This window comes from Leptodactylus fuscus, assembly GCF_031893055.1.
Source record: "Leptodactylus fuscus isolate aLepFus1 chromosome 5 unlocalized genomic scaffold, aLepFus1.hap2 SUPER_5_unloc_1, whole genome shotgun sequence".
NCBI lineage: Eukaryota > Metazoa > Chordata > Amphibia > Anura > Leptodactylidae > Leptodactylus > Leptodactylus fuscus.
The window spans coordinates 756775-782124 of record NW_027439806.1 but is presented as its reverse complement, the minus strand read 5'-3'; the positions used below and the strand labels follow the sequence as shown (position 1 = coordinate 782124).

The 25350-nt window shown below is 31.0% G+C and overlaps 1 protein-coding gene across 1 annotated transcript in view; it reads right to left on the bottom strand.

Annotated features, from left to right (window-relative positions):
* The window catches only part of LOC142186343 (beta-1,3-galactosyltransferase 5-like), a 55616-nt gene extending 31577 nt beyond the window's left edge, over window positions 1-24039 (bottom strand). The window contains exon 1 of the mRNA XM_075261172.1: window positions 23885-24039. The gene's annotated coding sequence lies outside the window, so the exon portion shown is untranslated. The remainder of the gene's footprint in view (window positions 1-23884) is intronic.
* Window positions 24040-25350: the final 1311 nt, after the last annotated feature.

Sequence of the window (25350 nt, the reverse complement as noted above, 5' to 3'; positions counted from 1 at the left end):
CCTCCTATGTACAAGAATATAACTACTATAATACTGCTCCTATGTACAAGAATATAACTACTATAATACTTCCTCCTATGTACAAGAAAATAACTACTATAATACTGCTCTTATGTACAAGAATATAACTACTATAATACTACTCCTATGTACAAGAATATAACTACTATAATACTACCTCCTATGTACAAGAATATAACTACTATAATACTACTGCTATGTACAAGAATATAACTACTATAATACTACCTCCTATGTACAAGACTATAACTACTATAATACTACCTCCTATGTACAAGAATATAACTACTATAATACTACTCCTATGTACAAGAATATAACTACTATAATACTACCTCCTATGTACAAGAATATAACTACTATAATACTACTGCTATGTACAAGAATATAACTACTATAATACTACCTCCTATGTACAAGACTATAACTACCATAATACTACCTCCTATGTACAAGAATATAACTACTATAATACTGCTCCTATGTACAAGAATATAACTACTATAATACTACCTCCTATGTACAAGAATATAACTACTATAATACTACTGCTATGTACAAGAATATAACTACTATAATACTACCTCCTATGTACAAGACTATAACTACTATAATACTACCTCCTATGTACAAGAATATAACTACTATAATACTACTCCTATGTACAAGAATATAACTACTATAATACTACCTCCTATGTACAAGAATATAACTACTATAATACTACTGCTATGTACAAGAATATAACTACTATAATACTACCTCCTATGTACAAGACTATAACTACTATAATACTACCTCCTATGTACAAGAATATAACTACTATAATACTACTCCTATGTACAAGAATATAACTACTATAATACTACCTCCTATGTACAAGAATATAACTACTATAATACTGCTCCTATGTACAAGAATATAACTACTATAATACTACCTCCTATGTACAAGAATATAACTACTATAATACTACCTCCTATGTACAAGAATATAACTACTATAATACTACTTCTATGTACAAGAATATAACTACTTTAATACTACTCCTATGTACAAGAATATAACTACTATAATACTGCTCCTTTGTACAAGAATATAACTACTATAATACTACTCCTATGTACAAGAATATAACTACTATAATACTACTCCTATGTACAAGAATATAACTACTATAATACAGCTCCTATGTACAAGAATATAACTACTATAATACTACCTCCTATGTACAAGAATATAACTACTATAATACTACTCCTATGTACAAGAATATAACTACTATAATACTACTCCTATGTACAAGAATATAACTACTATAATACAGCTCCTATGTACAAGAATATAACTACTATAATACTACCTCCTATGTACAAGAATATAACTACTATAATACTACCTCCTATGTACAAGAATATAACTACTATAATACTACTCCTATGTACAAGAATATAACTACTATAATACTACTCCTATGTACAAGAATATAACTACTATAATACTACTCCTATGTACAAGAATATAACTACTATAATACTGCTCCTATGTACAAGAATATAACTACTATAATACTACTCCTATGTACAAGAATATAACTACTATAATACTGCTCCTATGTACAAGAATATAACTAGTATAATACTACTCCTATGTACAAGGATATAACTACTATAATACTACTCCTATGTACAAGGATATAACTACTATAATACTACTCCTATGTACAAGAATATAACTACTATAATACTGCTCCTATGTACAAGAATATAACTACTATAATACTACCCCTATGTACAAGAATATAACTACTATAATACTACCTCCTATGTACAAGAATATTACTACTATAATACTACCTCCTATGTACAAGAATATTACTACTATAATACTACTCCTATGTACAAGAATATTACTACTATAATACTACCTCCTATGTACAAGAATATTACTACTATAATACTACTCCTATGTACAAGAATATAACTACTATAATACTACTCCTATGTACAAGAATATTACTACTATAATACTACTCCTATGTACAAGAATATAACTACTATAATACTACCTCCTATGTACAAGAATATAACTACTATAATACTACTCTTTTGTACAAGAATATAACTACTATAATACTACTCCTATGTACAAGAATATAACTACTATAATACTACTCCTTTGTACTAGAATATAACTACTATAATACTACTCCTATGTACAAGAATACAACTACTATAATACTACTCCTATGTACAAGAATATAACTACTATAATACTACTCCTATGTACAAGAATATAACTACTATAATACTGCTCCTATGTACAAGAATATAACTAGTATAATACTACTCCTATGTACAAGGATATAACTACTATAATACTACTCCTATGTACAAGGATATAACTACTATAATACTACCCCTATGTACAAGAATATAACTACTATAATACTACTCCTATGTACAAGAATATAACTACTATAATACTACCTCCTATGTACAAGAATATAACTACTATAATACTACCTCCTATGTACAAGAAAATAACTATTATAATACTACCTATGTACAAGAAAATAACTACTATAATACTACCTCCTATGTACTAGAATATAACTACTATAATACTGCTCCTATGTACAAGAATATAACTACTATAATACTACCTCCTATGTACAAGAAAATAACTACTATAATACTGCTCTTATGTACAAGAATATAACTACTATAATACTACTCCTATGTACAAGAATATAACTACTATAATACTACTCCTATGTACAAGAATATAACTACTATAATACCGCCCCTATCTACAAGAATATAACTACTATAATACTACTCCTATGTACAAGACTATAACTACTATAATACTTCCCCCTATGTACAAGAATATAACTACTATAATACTACCTCCTATGTACAAGAATATAACTACTATAATACCGCCCCTATCTACAAGAATATAACTACTATAATACTACTCCCATTTATAAGAATATAACTACTATAATACTACCTCCTATGTACAAGAATATAACTACTATAATACTACTCCTATGTACAAGAATATAACTACTATAATACTACTCCTATGTACAAGAATATAACTACTATAATACTACCTCCTATGTACAAGAATATAACTACTATAATACTATTCCTATGTACAAGAATATAACTACTATAATACTGCTCCTATGTACAAGAATATAACTACTATAATACTACTCCTATGTACAGGAATATAACTACTATAATACTACTCCTATGTACAAGAATATAACTACTATAATACTACTCCTATATACAAGAATATAACTACTATAATACTACTCCTATGTACAAGAATATAACTACTATAATACTACTCCTATGTAAAAGAATATAACTACTATAATACTACTCCTATGTACAAGAATATAACTACTATAATACTACTCCTATGTACAAGAATATAACTACTATAATACTACCTCCTATGTACAAGAATATAACTACTATAATACTACCTCCTATGTACAAGAATATAACTACTATAATACTACTCCTATGTACAAGAATATAACTACTATAATACTGCCGCCTATGTACAAGAATATAACTACTATAATACTGCTCCTATGTACAAGAATATAACTACTATAATACTACTCCTATGTACAAGAATACAACTACTATAATACTACTCCTATGTACAAGAATATAACTACTATAATACTGCTCCTATGTACAAGAATATAACTACTATAATACTACTCCTATGTACAAGAATATTACTACTATAATACTACCCCCTATGTACAAGAATATAACTACTATAATACTACCTCCTATGTACAAGAATATAACTACTATAATACTGCTCCTATATACAGGAATATAACTACTATAATAATGCTCCTATGTACAAGAATATTACTACTATAATACTACCCCCTATGTACAAGAATTTAACTACTATAATACTACCTCCTATGTACAAGAATATAACTACTATAATACTACTCCTATTTACAAGAATATAACTACTATAATACTACTCCTATGTACAAGAATATAACTGCTATAATACTACTCCTATGTACAAGAATACAACTACTATAATACTACCTCCTATGTACAAGAATATAACTACTATAATACTACTCCTATTTACAAGAATATAACTACTATAATAGAACTCCTATGTACAAGAATATAACTACTATAATACTACTCCTATGTACAAGAATACAACTACTATAATACTACCTCCTATGTACAAGAATATAACTACTATAATACTACTCCTATGTACAAGACCATAACTACTATAATACTACTCCTATGTACAAGAATACAACTACTATAATACTACTCCTATGTACAAGAATATAACTACTATAATACTACCTCCTATGTACAAGAATATAACTACTATAATACTGCTTCTATGTACAAGAATATAACTACTATAATACTACTCCTATGTACAAGACTATAACTACTATAATACTACTCCTATGTACAAGAATACAACTACTATAATACTACTCCTATGTACAAGAATACAACTACTATAATACTACCTCCTATGTACAAGAATATAACTACTATAATACTACTCCTATGTACAAGAATATAACTACTATAATACTACTCCTATGTACAAGAATATAACTACTATAATACTACTCCTATGTACAAGAATATAACTACTATAATACTACATCCTATGTACAAGAATATAACTACTATAATAATACTCCTATGTACAAGAATATAACTACTATAATACTACTCCTATGTACAAGAATATAACTACTATAATACTACATCCTATGTACAAGAATATAACTACTATAATACTGCTCCTATGTCCAAGAATAGAACTGCTATAATACTGCTCCTATGTACAAGATTAGAACTACTATAATACTACTCCTATGTACACGAATATAACTACTATAATACTGCCTCCTATGTACAAGAATATAACTACTATAATACTGCTCCTATGTACAAGAATATAACTACTATAATACTACCTCCTATGTACAAGAATATAACTACTATAATACTACTCCTATGTACAAGAATATAACTACTATAATACTACTCCTATGTACAAGAATATAACTACTATAATACTACCTCCTATGTACAAGAATATAACTACTATAATACTACCTCCTATGTACAAGAAAATAACTATTATAATACTACCTATGTACAAGAAAATAACTACTATAATACTACCTCCTATGTACAAGAATATAACTACTATAATACTGCTCCTATGTACAAGAATATAACTACTATAATACTACCTCCTATGTACAAGAAAATAACTACTATAATACTGCTCTTATGTACAAGAATATAACTACTATAATACTACCTCCTATGTACAAGAAAATAACTATTATAATACTACCTATGTACAAGAAAATAACTACTATAATACTACTCCTATGTACAAGAATATAACTACTATAATACTACCTCCTATGTACAAGAATATAACTACTATAATACTACTCCTATGTACAAGAATATAACTACTATAATACTGCTCCTATGTACAAGAATATAACTACTATAATACTACCCCTATGTACAAGAATATAACTACTATAATACTACTCCTATGTACAAGAATATAACTACTATAATACTACCTCCTATGTACAAGAATATAACTACTATAATAATACCTCCTATGTACAAGAAAATAACTATTATAATACTACCTATGTACAAGAAAATAACTACTATAATACTGCTCCTATGTACAAGAATATAACTACTATAATACTGCTCCTATGTACAAGAATATAACTACTATAATACTACCCCTATGTACAAGAATATAACTACTATAATACTACTCCTATGTACAAGAATATAACTACTATAATACTGCTCCTATGTACAAGAATATAACTACTATAATACTACCCCTATGTACAAGAATATAACTACTATAATACTACTCCTATGTACAAGAATATAACTACTATAATACTACCTCCTATGTACAAGAATATAACTACTATAATAATACCTCCTATGTACAAGAAAATAACTATTATAATACTACCTATGTACAAGAAAATAACTACTATAATACTGCTCCTATGTACAAGAATATAACTACTATAATACTGCTCCTATGTACAAGAAAATAACTACTATAATACTGCTCTTATGTACAAGAATATAACTACTATAATACTACTCCTATGTACAAGAATATAACTACTATAACAATACCTCCTATGTAAAGAAAATAACTACTATAATACTGCTCCTATGTACAAGAATATAACTACTATAATACTACCTCCTATGTACAAGAATATAACTACTATAATACTACTGCTATGTACAAGAATATAACTACTATAATACTACCTCCTATGTACAAGACTATAACTACTATAATACTACCTCCTATGTACAAGAATATAACTACTATAATACTACTCCTATGTACAAGAATATAACTACTATAATACTACCTCCTATGTACAAGAATATAACTACTATAATACTACTGCTATGTACAAGAATATAACTACTATAATACTACCTCCTATGTACAAGACTATAACTACTATAATACTACCTCCTATGTACAAGAATATAACTACTATAATACTACTCCTATGTACAAGAATATAACTACTATAATACTACCTCCTATGTACAAGAATATAACTACTATAATACTGCTCCTATGTACAAGAATATAACTACTATATTACTACCTCCTATGTACAAGAATATAACTACTATAATACTACCTCCTATGTACAAGAATATAACTACTATAATACTACTCCTATGTACAAGAATATAACTACTTTAATACTACTCCTATGTACAAGAATATAACTACTATAATACTGCTCCTTTGTACAAGAATATAACTACTATAATACTACTCCTATGTACAAGAATATAACTACTATAATACTACTCCTATGTACAAGAATATAACTACTATAATACAGCTCCTATGTACAAGAATATAACTACTATAATACTACCTCCTATGTACAAGAATATAACTACTATAATACAGCTCCTATGTACAAGAATATAACTACTATAATACTACCTCCTATGTACAAGAATATAACTACTATAATACTACCTCCTATGTACAAGAATATAACTACTATAATACTACTCCTATGTACAAGAATATAACTACTATAATACTACTCCTATGTACAAGAATATAACTACTATAATACTACTCCTATGTACAAGAATATAACTACTATAATACTGCTCCTATGTACAAGAATATAACTACTATAATACTACTCCTATGTACAAGAATATAACTACTATAATACTGCTCCTATGTACAAGAATATAACTACTATAATACTACTCCTATGTACAAGAATATAACTACTATAATACTGCTCCTATGTACAAGAATATAACTAGTATAATACTACTCCTATGTACAAGGATATAACTACTATAATACTACTCCTATGTACAAGGATATAACTACTATAATACTACTCCTATGTACAAGAATATAACTACTATAATACTACCTCCTATGTACAAGAATATAACTACTATAATACTACCTCCTATGTACAAGAATATAACTACTATAATACTACCTCCTATGTACAAGAATATAACTACTATAATACTACTCCTATGTACAAGAATATAACTACTATAATACTGCTCCTATGTACAAGAATATAACTACTATAATACTGCTCATATGTACAAGAATATAACTACTATAATACTACCCCTATGTACAAGAATATAACTACTATAATACTACCTCCTATGTACAAGAATATTACTACTATAATACTACCTCCTATGTACAAGAATATTACTACTATAATACTACTCCTATGTACAAGAATATTACTACTATAATACTACCTCCTATGTACAAGAATATTACTACTATAATACTACTCCTATGTACAAGAATATAACTACTATAATACTACTCCTATGTACAAGAATATAACTACTATAATACTACCTCCTATGTACAAGAATATAACTACTATAATACTACTCTTTTGTACAAGAATATAACTACTATAATACTACTCCTATGTACAAGAATATAACTACTATAATACTACTCCTTTGTACTAGAATATAACTACTATAATACTACTCCTATGTACAAGAATACAACTACTATAATACTACTCCTATGTACAAGAATATAACTACTATAATACTACCTCCTATGTACAAGAATATAACTACTATAATACTGCTCCTATGTACAAGAATATAACTACTATAATACTACTCCTATGTACAAGACTATAACTACTATAATACTACTCCTATGTACAAGAATACAACTACTATAATACTACCTCCTATGTACAAGAATATAACTACTATAATACTACTCCTATGTACAAGAATATAACTACTATAATACTACTCCTATGTACAAGAATATAACTACTATAATACTACTCCTATGTACAAGAATTTAACTACTATAATACTACATCCTATGTACAAGAATATAACTACTATAATACTACTCCTATGTACAAGAATATAACTACTATAATACTACTCCTATGTACAAGAATATAACTACTATAATACTACATCCTATGTACAAGAATATAACTACTATAATACTGCTCCTATGTCCAAGAATAGAACTGCTATAATACTGCTCCTATGTACAAGATTAGAACTACTATAATACTACTCCTATGTACACGAATATAACTACTATAATACTGCTCCTATGTACAAGAATATAACTACTATAATACTACCTCCTATGTACAAGAATATAACTACTATAATACTACTCCTATGTACAAGAATATAACTACTATAATACTACCTCCTATGTACAAGAATATAACTACTATAATACTACTCCTATGTACAAGAATACTGCTCCTATGTACAAGAATATAACTACTATAATACTACCCCTATGTACAAGAATATAACTACTATAATACTACTCCTATGTACAAGAATATAAATACTATAATACTACCTCCTATGTACAAGAATATAACTACTATAATACTACCTCCTATGTACAAGAAAATAACTATTATAATACTACCTATGTACAAGAAAATAACTACTATAATACTACCTCCTATGTACAAGAATATAACTACTATAATACTGCTCCTATGTACAAGAATATAACTACTATAATACTACCTCCTATGTACAAGAAAATAACTACTATAATACTGCTCTTATGTACAAGAATATAACTACTATAATACTGCTCCTATGTACAAGAATATAACTACTATAATACTACCTCCTATGTACAAGAAAATAACTATTATAATACTACCTATGTACAAGAAAATAACTACTATAATACTACTCCTATGTACAAGAATATAACTACTATAATACTGCTCCTATGTACAAGAATATAACTACTATAATACTACCCCTATGTACAAGAATATAACCACTATAATACTACCTCCTATGTACAAGAATATAACTAATATAATAATACCTCCTATGTACAAGAAAATAACTACTATAATACTACTCCTATGTACAAGAATATAACTACTATAATACTACCTCCTATGTACAAGAATATAACTAATATAATAATACCTCCTATGTACAAGAAAATAACTATTATAATACTACCTATGTACAAGAAAATAACTACTATAATACTACCTCCTATGTACAAGAATATAACTACTATAATACTTCCTCCTATGTACAAGAAAATAACTACTATAATACTGCTCTTATGTACTAGAATATAACTACTATAATACTACTCCTATGTACAAGAATATAACTACTATAATACTACTCCTATGTGCAAGAATATAACTACTATAATACTACTCCTATGTACAAGAATATAACTACTATAATACTACTCCTATGTACAAGAATATAACTACTATAATACTACCTCCTATGTACAAGAATATAACTACTATAATACTACCTCCTATGTACAAGAATATAACTACTATAATACTACCTCCTATGTACAAGAATATAACTACTATAATACTACCTCCTATGTACAAGAATATAACTACTATGATACTACTCCTATGTACAAGAATATAACTACTATAATACTACTCCTATGTACAAGAATATAACTACTATAATACTACTCCTATGTACAAGAATATAACTACTATAATACTACTCCTATGTACAAGAATATAACTACTATAATACTACCTCCTATGTACAAGAATATAACTACTATAATACCGCTCCTATGTACAAGAATATAACTACTATAATACCGCCCCTATGTACAAGAATATAACTACTATAATACTACCTCCTATGTACAAGAATATAACTACTATAATACTACCTCCTATGTACAAGAATATAACTACTATAATACTGCTCCTATGTACAAGAATATAACTACTATAATACTACTCCTATGTACAAGAATATAACTACTATAATACTACTCCTATGTACAAGAATATAACTACTATAATACTGCTCCTATGTACAAGAATTTAACTACTATAATACTACCTCCTATGTACAAGAATATAACTACTATAATACTACTCCTATGTACAAGAATATAACTACTATAATACTACCTCCTATGTACAAGAATATAACTACTATAATACTGCTCCTATGTACAAGAATATAACTACTATAATACTACTCCTATGTACAAGAATATAACTACTATAATACTACTCCTATGTACAAGAATATAACTACTATAATACTGCTCCTATGTACAAGAATATAACTACTATAATACTACCTCCTATGTACAAGAATATAACTACTATAATACTGCTCCTATGTACAAGAATATAACTACTATAATACTGCTCCTATGTACAAGACTATAACTACTATAATACTACCTCCTATGTACAAGAATATAACTATTATAATACTACTCCTATGTACAAGAATATAACTACTATAATACTACTCCTATGTACAAGAATATAACTACTATAATACTGCTCCTATGTACAAGAATATAACTACTATAATACTACTCCTATGTACAAGAATATAACTACTATAATACTACTCCTATGTACAAGAATATAACTACTATAATACTACCTCCTATGTACAAGAATATAACTACTATAATACTGCTCCTATGTACAAGAATATAACTACTATAATACTGCTCCTATGTACAAGAATATAACTAGTATAATACTACTCCTATGTACAAGGATATAACTACTATAATACTACTCCTATGTACAAGAATATAACTACTATAATACTACCTCCTATGTACAAGAATATAACTACTATAATACTACTCCAATGTACAAGAATATAACTACTATAATACTGCTCCTATGTACAAGAATATAACTACTATAATACTGCTCATATGTACAAGAATATAACTACTATAATACTACCCCTATGTACAAGAATATAACTACTATAATACTACCTCCTATGTACAAGACTATAACTACTATAATACTACCTCCTATGTACAAGAATATAACTACTATAATACTACCTCCTATGTACAAGAATATAACTACTATAATACTACTCCTATGTACAAGAATATAACTACTATAATACTACCTCCTATGTACAAGAATATAACTACTATAATACTACCTCCTATGTACAAGACTATAACTACTATAATACTACCTCCTATGTACAAGAATATAACTACTATAATACTACCTCCTATGTACAAGAATATAACTACTATAATACTACCTCCTATGTACAAGAATATAACTACTATAATACTACCTCCTATGTACAAGACTATAACTACTATAATACTACCTCCTATGTACAAGAATATAACTACTATAATACTACTCCTATGTACAAGAATATAACTACTATAATACTACCTCCTATGTACAAGAATATAACTACTATAATACTACTCCTATGTACAAGAATATAACTACTATAATACTACTCCTATGTACAAGAATATAACTACTATAATACTACCTCCTATGTACAAGAATGTAACTACTATAATACTACCTCCTATATACAAGAATATAACTACTATAATACTACCTCCTATGTACAAGAATATAACTACTATAATACTACCTCCTATGTACAAGAATATAACTACTATAATACTACCTCCTATGTACAAGACTATAACTACTATAATACTACCTCCTATGTACAAGAATATAACTACTATAATACTACTCCTATGTACAAGAATATAACTACTATAATACTACCTCCTATGTACAAGAATATAACTACTATAATACTACTCCTATGTACAAGAATATAACTACTATAATACTACTCCTATGTACAAGAATATAACTACTATAATACTACCTCCTATGTACAAGAATGTAACTACTATAATACTACCTCCTATATACAAGAATATAACTACTATAATACTACCTCCTATGTACAAGAATATAACTACTATAATACTACTCCTTTGTACAAGAATATAACTACTATAATACTACTCCTATGTACAAGAATATAACTACTATAATACTACTCCTTTGTACTAGAATATAACTACTATAATACTGCTCCTATGTACAAGAATATAACTACTATAATACTGCTCCTATGTACAAGAATATAACTACTATAATACTACCTCCTATGTACAAGAATATAACTACTATAATACTACTCCTATGTACAAGAATATAACTACTATAATACAGCTCCTATGTACAAGAATATAACTACTATAATACTACCTCCTATGTACAAGAATATAACTACTATAATACTACCTCCTATGTACAAGAATATAACTACTTTAATACTACTCCTATGTACAAGAATATAACTACTATAATACTACTCCTATGTACAAGAATATAACTACTATAATACTACTCCTATGTACAAGAATATAACTACTATAATACTACTCCTATGTACAAGAATATAACTACTATAATACTACTCCTATGTACAAGAATATAACTACTATAATACAGCTCCTATGTACAAGAATATAACTACTATTATACTACCTCCTATGTACAAGAATATAACTACTATAATACTACTCCTATGTACAAGAATATAACTACTATAATACTACCTCCTATGTACAAGAATATAACTACTATAATACTACTCCTATGTACAAGAATATAACTACTATAATACTACTCCTATGTACAAGAATATAACTACTATAATACTACTCCTATGTACAAGAATATAACTACTATAATACTGCTCCTATGTACAAGAATATAACTACTATAATACTACCTCCTATGTACAAGAATATAACTACTATAATACTACTCCTATGTACAAGAATATAACTACTATAATACTGCCACCTATGTACGGGAATATAACTACTATAATACTACTCCTATGTACAAGAATATAACTACTATAATACTACTCCTATGTACAAGAATATAACTACTATAATACTGCTCCTATGTACAAGAATATAACTACTATAATACTACCTCCTATGTACAAGAATATAACTACTATAATACTACCTCCTATGTATAAGAATATAACTACTTTAATACTACTCCTATGTACAAGAATATAACTACTATAATACTACTCCTATGTACAAGAATATAACTACTATAATACTACTCCTATGTACAAGAATATAACTACTATAATACTACTCCTATGTACAAGAATATAACTACTATAATACTACTCCTATGTACAAGAATATAACTACTATAATACAGCTCCTATGTACAAGAATATAACTACTATTATACTACCTCCTATGTACAAGAATATAACTACTATAATACTACTCCTATGTACAAGAATATAACTACTATAATACTACTCCTATGTACAAGAATATAACTACTATAATACTACTCCTATGTACAAGAATATAACTACTATAATACTACCTCCTATGTACAAGAATATAACTACTATAATACTGCTCCTATGTACAAGAATATAACTACTATAATACTACTCCTATGTACAAGAATATAACTACTATAATACTGCTCCTATGTACAAGAATATAACTACTATAATACTACTCCTATGTACAAGAATATAACTACTATAATACTACCTCCTATGTACAAGGATATAACTACTATAATACTACTCCTATGTACAAGAATATAACTACTATAATACTACCTCCTATGTACAAGAATATAACTACTATAATACTACCTCCTATGTACAAGAATATAACTACTATAATACTACCTCCTATGTACAAGAATATAACTACTATAATACTACTCCTATGTACAAGAATATAACTACTATAATACTGCTCCTATGTACAAGAATATAACTACTATAATACTGCTCATATGTACAAGAATATAACTACTATAATACTACCCCTATGTACAAGAATATAACTACTATAATACTACCTCCTATGTACAAGACTATAACTACTATAATACTACCTCCTATGTACAAGAATATAACTACTATAATACTACCTCCTATGTACAAGACTATAACTACTATAATACTACCTCCTATGTACAAGAATATAACTACTATAATACTACTCCTATGTACAAGAATATAACTACTATAATACTACCTCCTATGTACAAGAATATAACTACTATAATACTACCTCCTATGTACAAGACTATAACTACTATAATACTACCTCCTATGTACAAGAATATAACTACTATAATACTACTCCTATGTACAAGAATATAACTACTATAATACTACCTCCTATGTACAAGAATATAACTACTATAATACTACTCCTATGTACAAGAATATAACTACTATAATACTACCTCCTATGTACAAGAATATAACTACTATAATACAGCTCCTATGTACAAGAATATAACTACTATAATACTACCTCCTATATACAAGAATATAACTACTATAATACTACCTCCTATGTACAAGAATATAACTACTATAATACTACTCCTTTGTACAAGAATATAACTACTATAATACTACCTCCTATGTACAAGAATATAACTACTATAATACTACTCCTATGTACAAGAATATAACTACTATAATACAGCTCCTATGTACAAGAATATAACTACTATAATACTACCTCCTATGTACAAGAATATAACTACTATAATACTACCTCCTATGTACAAGAATATAACTACTTTAATACTACTCCTATGTACAAGAATATAACTACTATAATACTACTCCTATGTACAAGAATATAACTACTATAATACTACTCCTATGTACAAGAATATAACTACTATAATACTATTCCTATGTACAAGAATATAACTACTATAATACTACTCCTATGTACAAGAATATAACTACTATAATACAGCTCCTATGTACAAGAATATAACTACTATTATACTACCTCCTATGTACAAGAATATAACTACTATAATACTACTCCTATGTACAAGAATATAACTACTATAATACTACTCCTATGTACAAGAATATAACTACTATAATACTACTCCTATGTACAAGAATATAACTACTATAATACTACTCCTATGTACAAGAATATAACTACTATAATACTACTCCTATGTACAAGAATATAACTACTATAATACTACTCCTATGTACAAGAATATAACTACTATAATACTGTCCCCTATGTACAAGAATATAACTACTATAATACTGCTCTTATGTACAAGAATATAACTACTATAACAATACCTCCTATGTACAAGAAAATAACTACTATAATACTGCTCCTATGTACAAGAATATAACTACTATAATACTACCTCCTATGTACATGAATATAACTACTATAATACTACTCCTATGTACAAGAATATAACTACTATAATACTACTCCTATGTACAAGAATATAACTACTATAATACTACTCCTATGTACAAGAATATAACTACTATAATACTGCTCCTATGTACAAGAATATAACTACTATAATACTACCTCCTATGTACAAGAATATAACTACTATAATACTACTCCTATGTACAAGAATATAACTACTATAATACTGCCACCTATGTACGGGAATATAACTACTATAATACTACTCCTATGTACAAGAATATAACTACTATAATACTACTCCTATGTACAAGAATATAACTACTATAATACTGCTCCTATGTACAAGAATATAACTACTATAATACTACCTCCTATGTACAAGAATATAACTACTATAATACTACCTCCTATGTACAAGAATATAACTACTATAATACCGCTCCTATGTACAAGAATATAACTACTATAATACCGCCCCTATGTACAAGAATATAACTACTATAATACTACCTCCTATGTACGAGAATATAACTACTATAATACTGCTCCTATGTACAAGAATATAACTACTATAATACTACCTCCTATGTACAAGAATATAACTACTATAATACTACTCCTATGTACAAGAATATAACTACTATAATACTACTCCTATGTACAAGAATATAACTACTATAATACTACTGCTATGTACAAGAATATAACTACTATAATACTGCTCCTATGTACAAGACTATAACTACTATAATACTACCTCCTATGTACAAGAATATAACTACTATAATACTACTCCTATGTACAAGAATATAACTACTATAATACTACCTCCTATGTACAAGAATATAACTACTATAATATTATTCCTATGTACAAGAATATAACTACTATAATACTACTCCTATGTACAAGAATATAACTACTATAATACTACCTCCTATGTACAAGAATATAACTACTATAATACTACTCCTTTGTTCAAGAATATAACTACTATAATACTACTCCTATGTACAAGAATATAACTACTATAATACTACTCCTTTGTACTAGAATATAACTACTATAATACTGCTCCTATGTACAAGAATATAACTACTATAATACTACCTCCTATGTACAAGAATATAACTACTATAATACTACTCCTATGTACAAGAATATAACTACTATAATACAGCTCCTATGTACAAGAATATAACTACTATAATACTGCTCCTATGTACAAGAATATAACTACTATAATACTACCTCCTATGTACAAGAATATAACTACTATAATACTACTCCTATGTACAAGAATATAACTACTATAATACTACTCCTATGTACAAGAATATTACTACTATAATACTACTCCTATGTACAAGAATATAATTACTATAATACTACTCCTATGTACAAGTATATAACTACTATAATACTGCTCCTATGTACAAGAATATAACTACTATAATACTGCTCCTATGTACAAGAATATAACTACTATAATACTACTGCTATGTACAAGAATATAACTACTATAATTCTACCTCCTATGTACAAGACTATAACTACTATAATACTACCTCCTATGTACAAGAATATAACTACTATAATACTACTCCTATGTACAAGAATATAACTACTATAATACTACCTCCTATGTACAAGAATATAACTACTATAATACTACTCCTATGTACAAGAATATAAATACTATAATACTACCTCCTATGTACAAGAATATAACTACTATAATACTACCTCCTATATACAAGAATATAACTACTATAATACTACCTCCTATGTACAAGAATATAACTACTATAATACTACTCCTATGTACAAGAATATAACTACTATAATACTACTCCTTTGTACTAGAATATAACTACTATAATACTGCTCCTATGTACAAGAATATAACTACTATAATACTGCTCCTATGTACAAGAATATAACTACTATAATACTACCTCCTATGTACAAGAATATAACTACTATAATACTACCTCCTATGTACAAGAATATAACTACTATAATACTACTCCTATGTACAAGAATATAACTACTATAATACTGCTCCTTTGTACAAGAATATAACTACTATAATACTGCTCCTATGTACCAGAATATAACTACTATAATACTACTCCTATGTACAAGAATATAACTACTATAATACTACCTCCTATGTACAAGAATATAACTACTATAATACTACTCCTATGTACAAGAATATAACTACTATAATACTACTCCTATGTACAAGAATATAACTACTATAATACAGCTCCTTTGTACAAGAATATAACTACTATAATACTACCTCCTATGTACAAGAATATAACTACTATAATACTACTCCTATGTACAAGAATATAACTACTATAATACTACTCCTATGTACAAGAATATAACTACTATAATACAGCTCCTTTGTACAAGAATATAACTACTATAATACTACCTCCTATGTACAAGAATATAACTACTATAATACTGCCCCCTATGTACAAGAATATAACTACTATAATACTACTCCTATGTACAAGAATATAACTACTATAATACTACTCCTATGTACAAGAATATAACTACTATAATACTACTCCTATGTACTAGAATATAACTACTATAATACTACTCCTATGTACAAGAATATAACTACTATAATACTACTCCTATGTACAAGAATATAACTACTATAATACTACTCCTATGTACAAGAATATAACTACTATAATACTACTCCTATGTACAAGAATATAACTACTATAATACTACTCCTATGTACAAGAATATAACTACTATAATACTACTCCTATGTACAAGAATATAACTACTATAATACTACTCCTATGTACAAGAATATAACTACTATAATACTACTCCTATGTACAAGAATATAACTACTATAATACTACCTCCTATGTACAAGAATATAACTACTATAATACTACTCCTATGTACAAGAATATAACTACTATAACACTACTCCTATGTACAAGAATATAACTACTATAATACTACTCCTATGTACAAGAATATAACTACTATAATACTACCTCCTATGTACAAGAATATAACTACTATAATACTACTCCTATGTACAAGAATATAACTACTATAATACTGCTCCTATGTACAAGAATATAACTACTATAATACTGCTCCTATGTACAAGAATATAACTACTATAATACTACCTCCTATGTACAAGAATATAACTACTATAATACTACCTCCTATGTACAAGAATATAACTACTATAATACTACTCCTATGTACAAGAATATAACTACTATAACACTACTCCTATGTACAAGAATATAACTACTATAATACTACTCCTATGTACAAGAATATAACTACTATAATACTACTCCTATGTACAAGAATATAACTACTATAATACTACCTCCTATGTACAAGAATATAACTACTATAATACTACCTCCTATGTACAAGAATATAACTACTATAATACTACTCCTATGTACAAGTATATAACTACTATAGGGGGTGGAGTCTGACCGCGTGCTGGAATGGACGTGCCTATGTAGAGCTCCGTGACATCGGCCTATTTTCCGCTTCTCTATTACATTGTGTGGCTACATGATGGTCAAATACGGCAAGGACAGAGGCCCGGAACACCCGGTTGCCCAGAAAGCTAGTAAACAACAAGGGGACATGCACACCTACCTCAAGAAGAAGCCCTCGCTCTCCCCAGAGAAAGCACTCAAAATGGCGCCGGCCTCTTCCTCTCAGAGCTTGGCGGCGGGAACAGAATTGGAAACGGAGTACGCGGCTTCTAATGACATGGAAGAAGGTACAGTGGCGATTGCAAAAACTTTTTTTCACCAGACTCTAACAGAGGCCTTGAGCCCTGTCATGGCACAGCTAGCAGAGATCAGGGGAGTGATGGAGACCCTAGGCCTCAGAGTCACCGGCCTGGAGTCGGCTTACTCGGCTGTGTCGGCACACGCTACTACTGCAGCATCACAATTGGCACTGCACAAGGAGTATATAGATAGATCGTTGATCCTAATTGAAGACCAGGAAAATAGAGGGAGAAGGAGAAATATTCGGATAAAAGGTCTACCAGAATCGTGGGCACCAGGAGATTTGCCTAAAATGGCGTCTCAGCTAGTTACAAGTTTATTGGGGCAAGAGAGAGCAGCGTCGGTCGTGGTGGAACGCATACATAGGGCACTACGACCGAAACCCCAAGCAGGAGATCCCCCCCGGGATGTTATAGGCGGACTACTGTCCTATCTAGACACCTCCGCCATCCTTGCAGCAGCGAGGCAACAGCAGAAAGTGATGGTAGGAGAGGATGAGATCGCCATTTTTCAGGACATAGTCCCCTCTATTTTGGCAAAGAGACGATTGATGAGACCTTTACTAGAACTCCTCCGTGCCAAAGGCATTCAATACGCATGGCTATATCCGTTTGGATTATCAATGTCTTATAATGGCAGGAGATTCATGATATTAACGCCTAGAGATCTTCCAGCTGTGTGGAGAGCCCTAAATGTGGAACCTCTGGATATCCCTTCTTGGATGCCCACTCCAGATCCACCAGATTTTCCTGTCTTACCAGAGGATCTTGGACAAGCGGCGCCGTTGAGACAGAAATCGCCAAAACAAAGAAAATATCTTCAGAAGCAGCGCTCGCTCTTCCCACAATAGAAGCACCTATGGATATATGTTACTTCTGGAACTAATGGGCCACTGTCTCACATAGTAGACGGAAGCCCACATTCGGTATCCTTTACTAATTACCTTTTTTGATGACCTAAGTTGACTTTCTTGCTTTGTTTTCCAACCTTAGTTCATTGGTTAATCGTGAACTGTCTTTGCTAAATTTGAGTTATTATTCTAAATGACCTAGAGTGTAGCTGCACTCTTCATTATTCTGTATATGCTCAATGTTTGCATCTTTATTACGTTGAATGTTATCTCTTGATATTTTTTGGAGAAGCGGTGATAGGCTTGGACCCGATCAGACTGTTAGCTTTATTATTGGCTCCACAGAGACTGACGATACCGCTAGGCTTCAGTTATACTGCACTTTTTTCCCTACAGGGAAGTTGTTTTTACTGATTGTTTAGCTATTCGCAGTACATCATTTGTGATTCCCCCTACCTATTAACTCCGTCTTTTTCCTTTATTCTTCCCCCCTCTTCCTTTCCCTACACCCTTCCCCTAGGATTTGGTAGTGGGACTTCTTGTAGGGATTGAGTGCTTAGTTTAAAGGGTCATAATGTCAGCCGTTAGAGTAACTTCTCTTAATGTCAATGGCATGCTCACACCTCAGAAGAGACACTCAGTATTACAAATTGCGGCCAAACTGAAGTCGCACATTCTGATGCTACAGGAAACACACTGGAAGCAGGAAAAACTCCCTTACTTACCCAAACGTAGCTTCCCTTTGTGGTTTTTCAGTTCGCACCCCACCTCGGCATCAAAGGGGGTTGCAATAGCCATACACCATACGATTCCGTTTATTCCTGACCAGACCCTTACTGATGCAGAGGGTAGATATCTCTTTGTTAGAGGACACATCGCCTCTAGACCCATCACCCTAGCAAACTTTTACGCATCTAACCATTCGCAAACTCCGTGGATTAAATCGGCATTGGCCATATTGGACAAATTCGCTATGGGTGAGATTATATTAGGTGGAGACTTGAACTCTTCATTGAATCCCTTGCTAGATTCCTCCACGGGTCGCAGATTAGGTCGATTCATTGCTCACTACAACAGCTGCGCCTGATAGATGTGTGGCGTCAGATCAATCCCTCGGGAAAAGATTATACACATTTTGCCCCCCAAAATAATTCTCATCAGAGAATCGATGATGTTTTTGCTCCTCCACACTATTATCCCCAGACATCACTGCAGAAATTGGTAACCGCACGATTTCAGACCATGCCCCTGTGACGGTCTCGTTCCTGTTTACAGGTTTAACACCTCGCCAATGGTCCTGGCGGCTGAACGAGCATTTATTAGAAGATAGGGCATTTGTAGAAGACTTAAGTAATAAACTTAAAGAATTTTTCAAAATTAACTCCACTTCGGATGTTACGGTTGGTTCAGTATGGGAAGCCCATAAGGCTTTTGTACGAGGAGTTCTGATAGCTAAAGCCACAGCTGTCAAAAAGCAGAGGAGGAAAGAAATTGAGAGCATCCTTAATCAAATTGCGGCTATTGAAAGGACACATAAGATGCGCAGCCTCAAGAGTCATTTAGAGGATCTCACTTTATTGCGAGAAAAGTTAAATAGAATCTATCACCGTCAGACGACTAAACAGCAGCTATTCTTCAAATATCCTATTAATATTATAAATGTGAAAGTTTGTGAGTTTGGATGTTTGTGAGTTTGTGTGTTTGGATGTTTGTTCCTCAATCACGCAAAACCCGCTCGACCGATTTGGCTGAAATTTTCCACAAACATAGTCCCTACACTCGATTGCGCAATAGGCTACTTTTCGTCACAATAGCGCACATACGTTTGTGCCAGGACCCCCACAAAACCCAAACTCACACCACCATCTCTGCAATCTCACACACTTTGGACCATAGCAAGCCACAAAATTCCTATTGCCCTCTGCAGCCTCGCCCCTAACCCCACACAATCTCATATACATATACTTTACCACTTTCCCCCTCACCTTACCGATACTCCAGAAGGCTCTCTATAACGCTCCGGAGCAGCCATGTTTGCCGACCCCCACCGCTCTGACAATCCGCGACACCGCCCACCCATGTCAATACCCCTAGGCGGTCTAATAAATGCAAAAAAAAAAAAGTTTAAAAAAATAGTAAAAAAAAATATAAAAACAAATAAAAAGGATTAAAAATTCAAATCACCCCCCTTTCCCTAGAACACATATAAAAGTAGTTAAAAACTGTGAAACACATACATGTTAGGTATCCGCGCGTCCTAAATCGCCCGCTCTACAAAGATATACAAATATTTTTCCTGTTCGGTAAACGCCGTAGTGGGAAAAATGGTCAAAAGTGCCAAACCGCCGTTTTTTCACTCTTTTGATTCTGATAAAAATTTGAATAAAAAGTGATCAAAGCAATAACATTTCCTGAAAATGTTAGAACTAAAAAGCACACCCGACCCCGCAAAAAAAGACGCCCTATACATCCCCGTACACGCACGTATAAAAAAGTTACGGCTGTCGGAATATGGCGACTTTTCAAAAAAAAAAAGTTTTAACACAGTTTTGGATTTTTTTAAGGGGTCAAAATGTAAATAAAACCATATAAATTTGGTATCCCTGGAACCGTACCGAAACACAGAATACAGGGGACATGTCATTTTGGTTGCACAGTGAACGCTGTAAAACCAAAGCCCGCAAGAAAGTCGCAGAAATGCATTTTTTTGTCAAATCCCCCCCATTCAGAATTTTTTCCCTGCTTCCCAGTACATTATATAGAATAAATAATGGCGGCATCATGAAGAAAAATTTGTCCCAAGAAAAATTAAGACCTCATATGGCTCTGGGAGCGGAGAAATAAAAAAGTTATGGGGTTTAGAAGGAGGGAAGTCAAAAATGAAAAACCAAAATCAAAAAATGCCATCGACGGGAAAGGGTTAACTTCAAATCCCTCTGTCCCAAAGTCACTATGTAAAGTTTCTCACAACACCGTATATATAGCAACTCAAATACAAAGTAACTGCAACACAAAAGTCTCACGTATTCTCTGAATTACAGCAACAACAAGATACAAAGTTACATTTCATATCCCATACCTTATACACAGTACGAAAACCTTACCTGCGCCTGTATATACCCACTGCTACAATCACCGCAGACCAAGTCGCGGGTACCAACTAGTAAACTATATGCGCACGGTGATAAGGGTGGAAAACTCTTAACGCACCTTATCAAAAAAGCGAAGAAGAAGTCGTACATCACGCAGATTTTGAATCCTTCTGGTGATTCACTGACTGAGTCACCTGCCATAGCAGAAGCATTCAGACAGTATTACGGAGAGTTATATCATCTTAGATCTGGTGAAACAGGGGAAGCCTTGCAGCGAAGAAGTAGCGCCATAAAAGAGTTCCTTCAAGCTCTCAACTTACCTGTCTTAGATGAACAAACGGCAAACACTTTAATAGACCCAATCTCACATGAGGAAATCCGAACCGCACTGGCCACTTTTCCCAAAGGAAAGAGCCCAGGACCCGATGGGCTACCGGTCTCTTATTATAGAAGTTTTAGAGATGCTTTAGTTCCCCATTTTTCCACGCTATGTAACGATTTATTAACTGGAGGGAAATGGGCCCGACAATCACAGGAAGCACACATCTCTATTATTCCAAAAGAGGGGAGGGATAGGAAACAATGTAGTAGTTACCGCCCTATTTCACTTCTAAATGTGGATTTAAAACTCTGGGCAAAGATATTGGCATTGAGACCTTTGATTCCTAACCTGGTAGATAGGGAACAGACCGGTTTTGTGAAAGGTAGAGAGGGACGAGAAAACTCTAGACGCTTGCTACATGCCATCCATCTAGCACGCAAGAAAAACATACCCTTACTACTACTTAGTGTCAACGCTGAAAAAGCGTTCGACCGAGTAGACTGGCGCTTTATGACGCTTACATTACACAGATTTGGCATCCCTGATGGTTTTATATCAGCCATCATGTCTATGTATTCACAACCTCATGCCAAGGTAAAGGTCAACGGTTTATTATCAAATTGTTTTGACATTGCGAACGGGACGCGGCAAGGCTGCCCCCTTTCCTTGACTTTGTTCATTTTGACACTGGAAACTCTGCTCTGTGCTGTGCGGCAATCTCCAGATATACAGTCCTATGAAAAAGTTTGGGCACCCCTATTAATCTTAATCATTTTTAGTTCTAAATATTTTGGTGTTTGCAGCAGCCATGTCAGTTTGATATATCTAATAACTGATGGACACAATAATATTTCAGGATTGAAATGAGGTTTATTGTACTAACAGAAAATGCGCAATATGCATTAAACCAAAATTTGACCGGTGCAAAAGTATGGGCACCTCAACAGAAAAGTGACATTAATATTTAGTACATCCTCCTTTTGCAAAGATAACAGCCTCTAGTCGCTTCCTGTAGCTTTTAATCAGTTCCTGGATCCTGGATGAAGGGATTTTGGACAAACAATTCAAGTTCAGTTAAGTTAGATGATCGCCGAGCATGGACAGCCCGCTTCCAATCATCCCACAGATGTTCAATGATATTCAGGTCTGGGGACTGGGATGGCCATTCCAGAACATTGTAATTGTTCCTCTGCATGAATGCCTGAGGATTTGGAGCTTTGGTGTTTTGGATCATTGTCTTGCTGAAATATCCATCCCCGGCATAACTTCAACTTCGTCACTGATTCTTGAACATTATTCTCAAGAATCTGCTGATACTGAGTGGAATCCATGCGACTCTCAACTTTAACAAGATTCCCGATGCCGGCATTGGCCACACAGCCCCAAAGCATGATGGAACCTCCACCAAATGTTACAGTGGGTAGCATGTGTTTTTCTTGGAATGCTGTTTCTTTTTGGACGCCA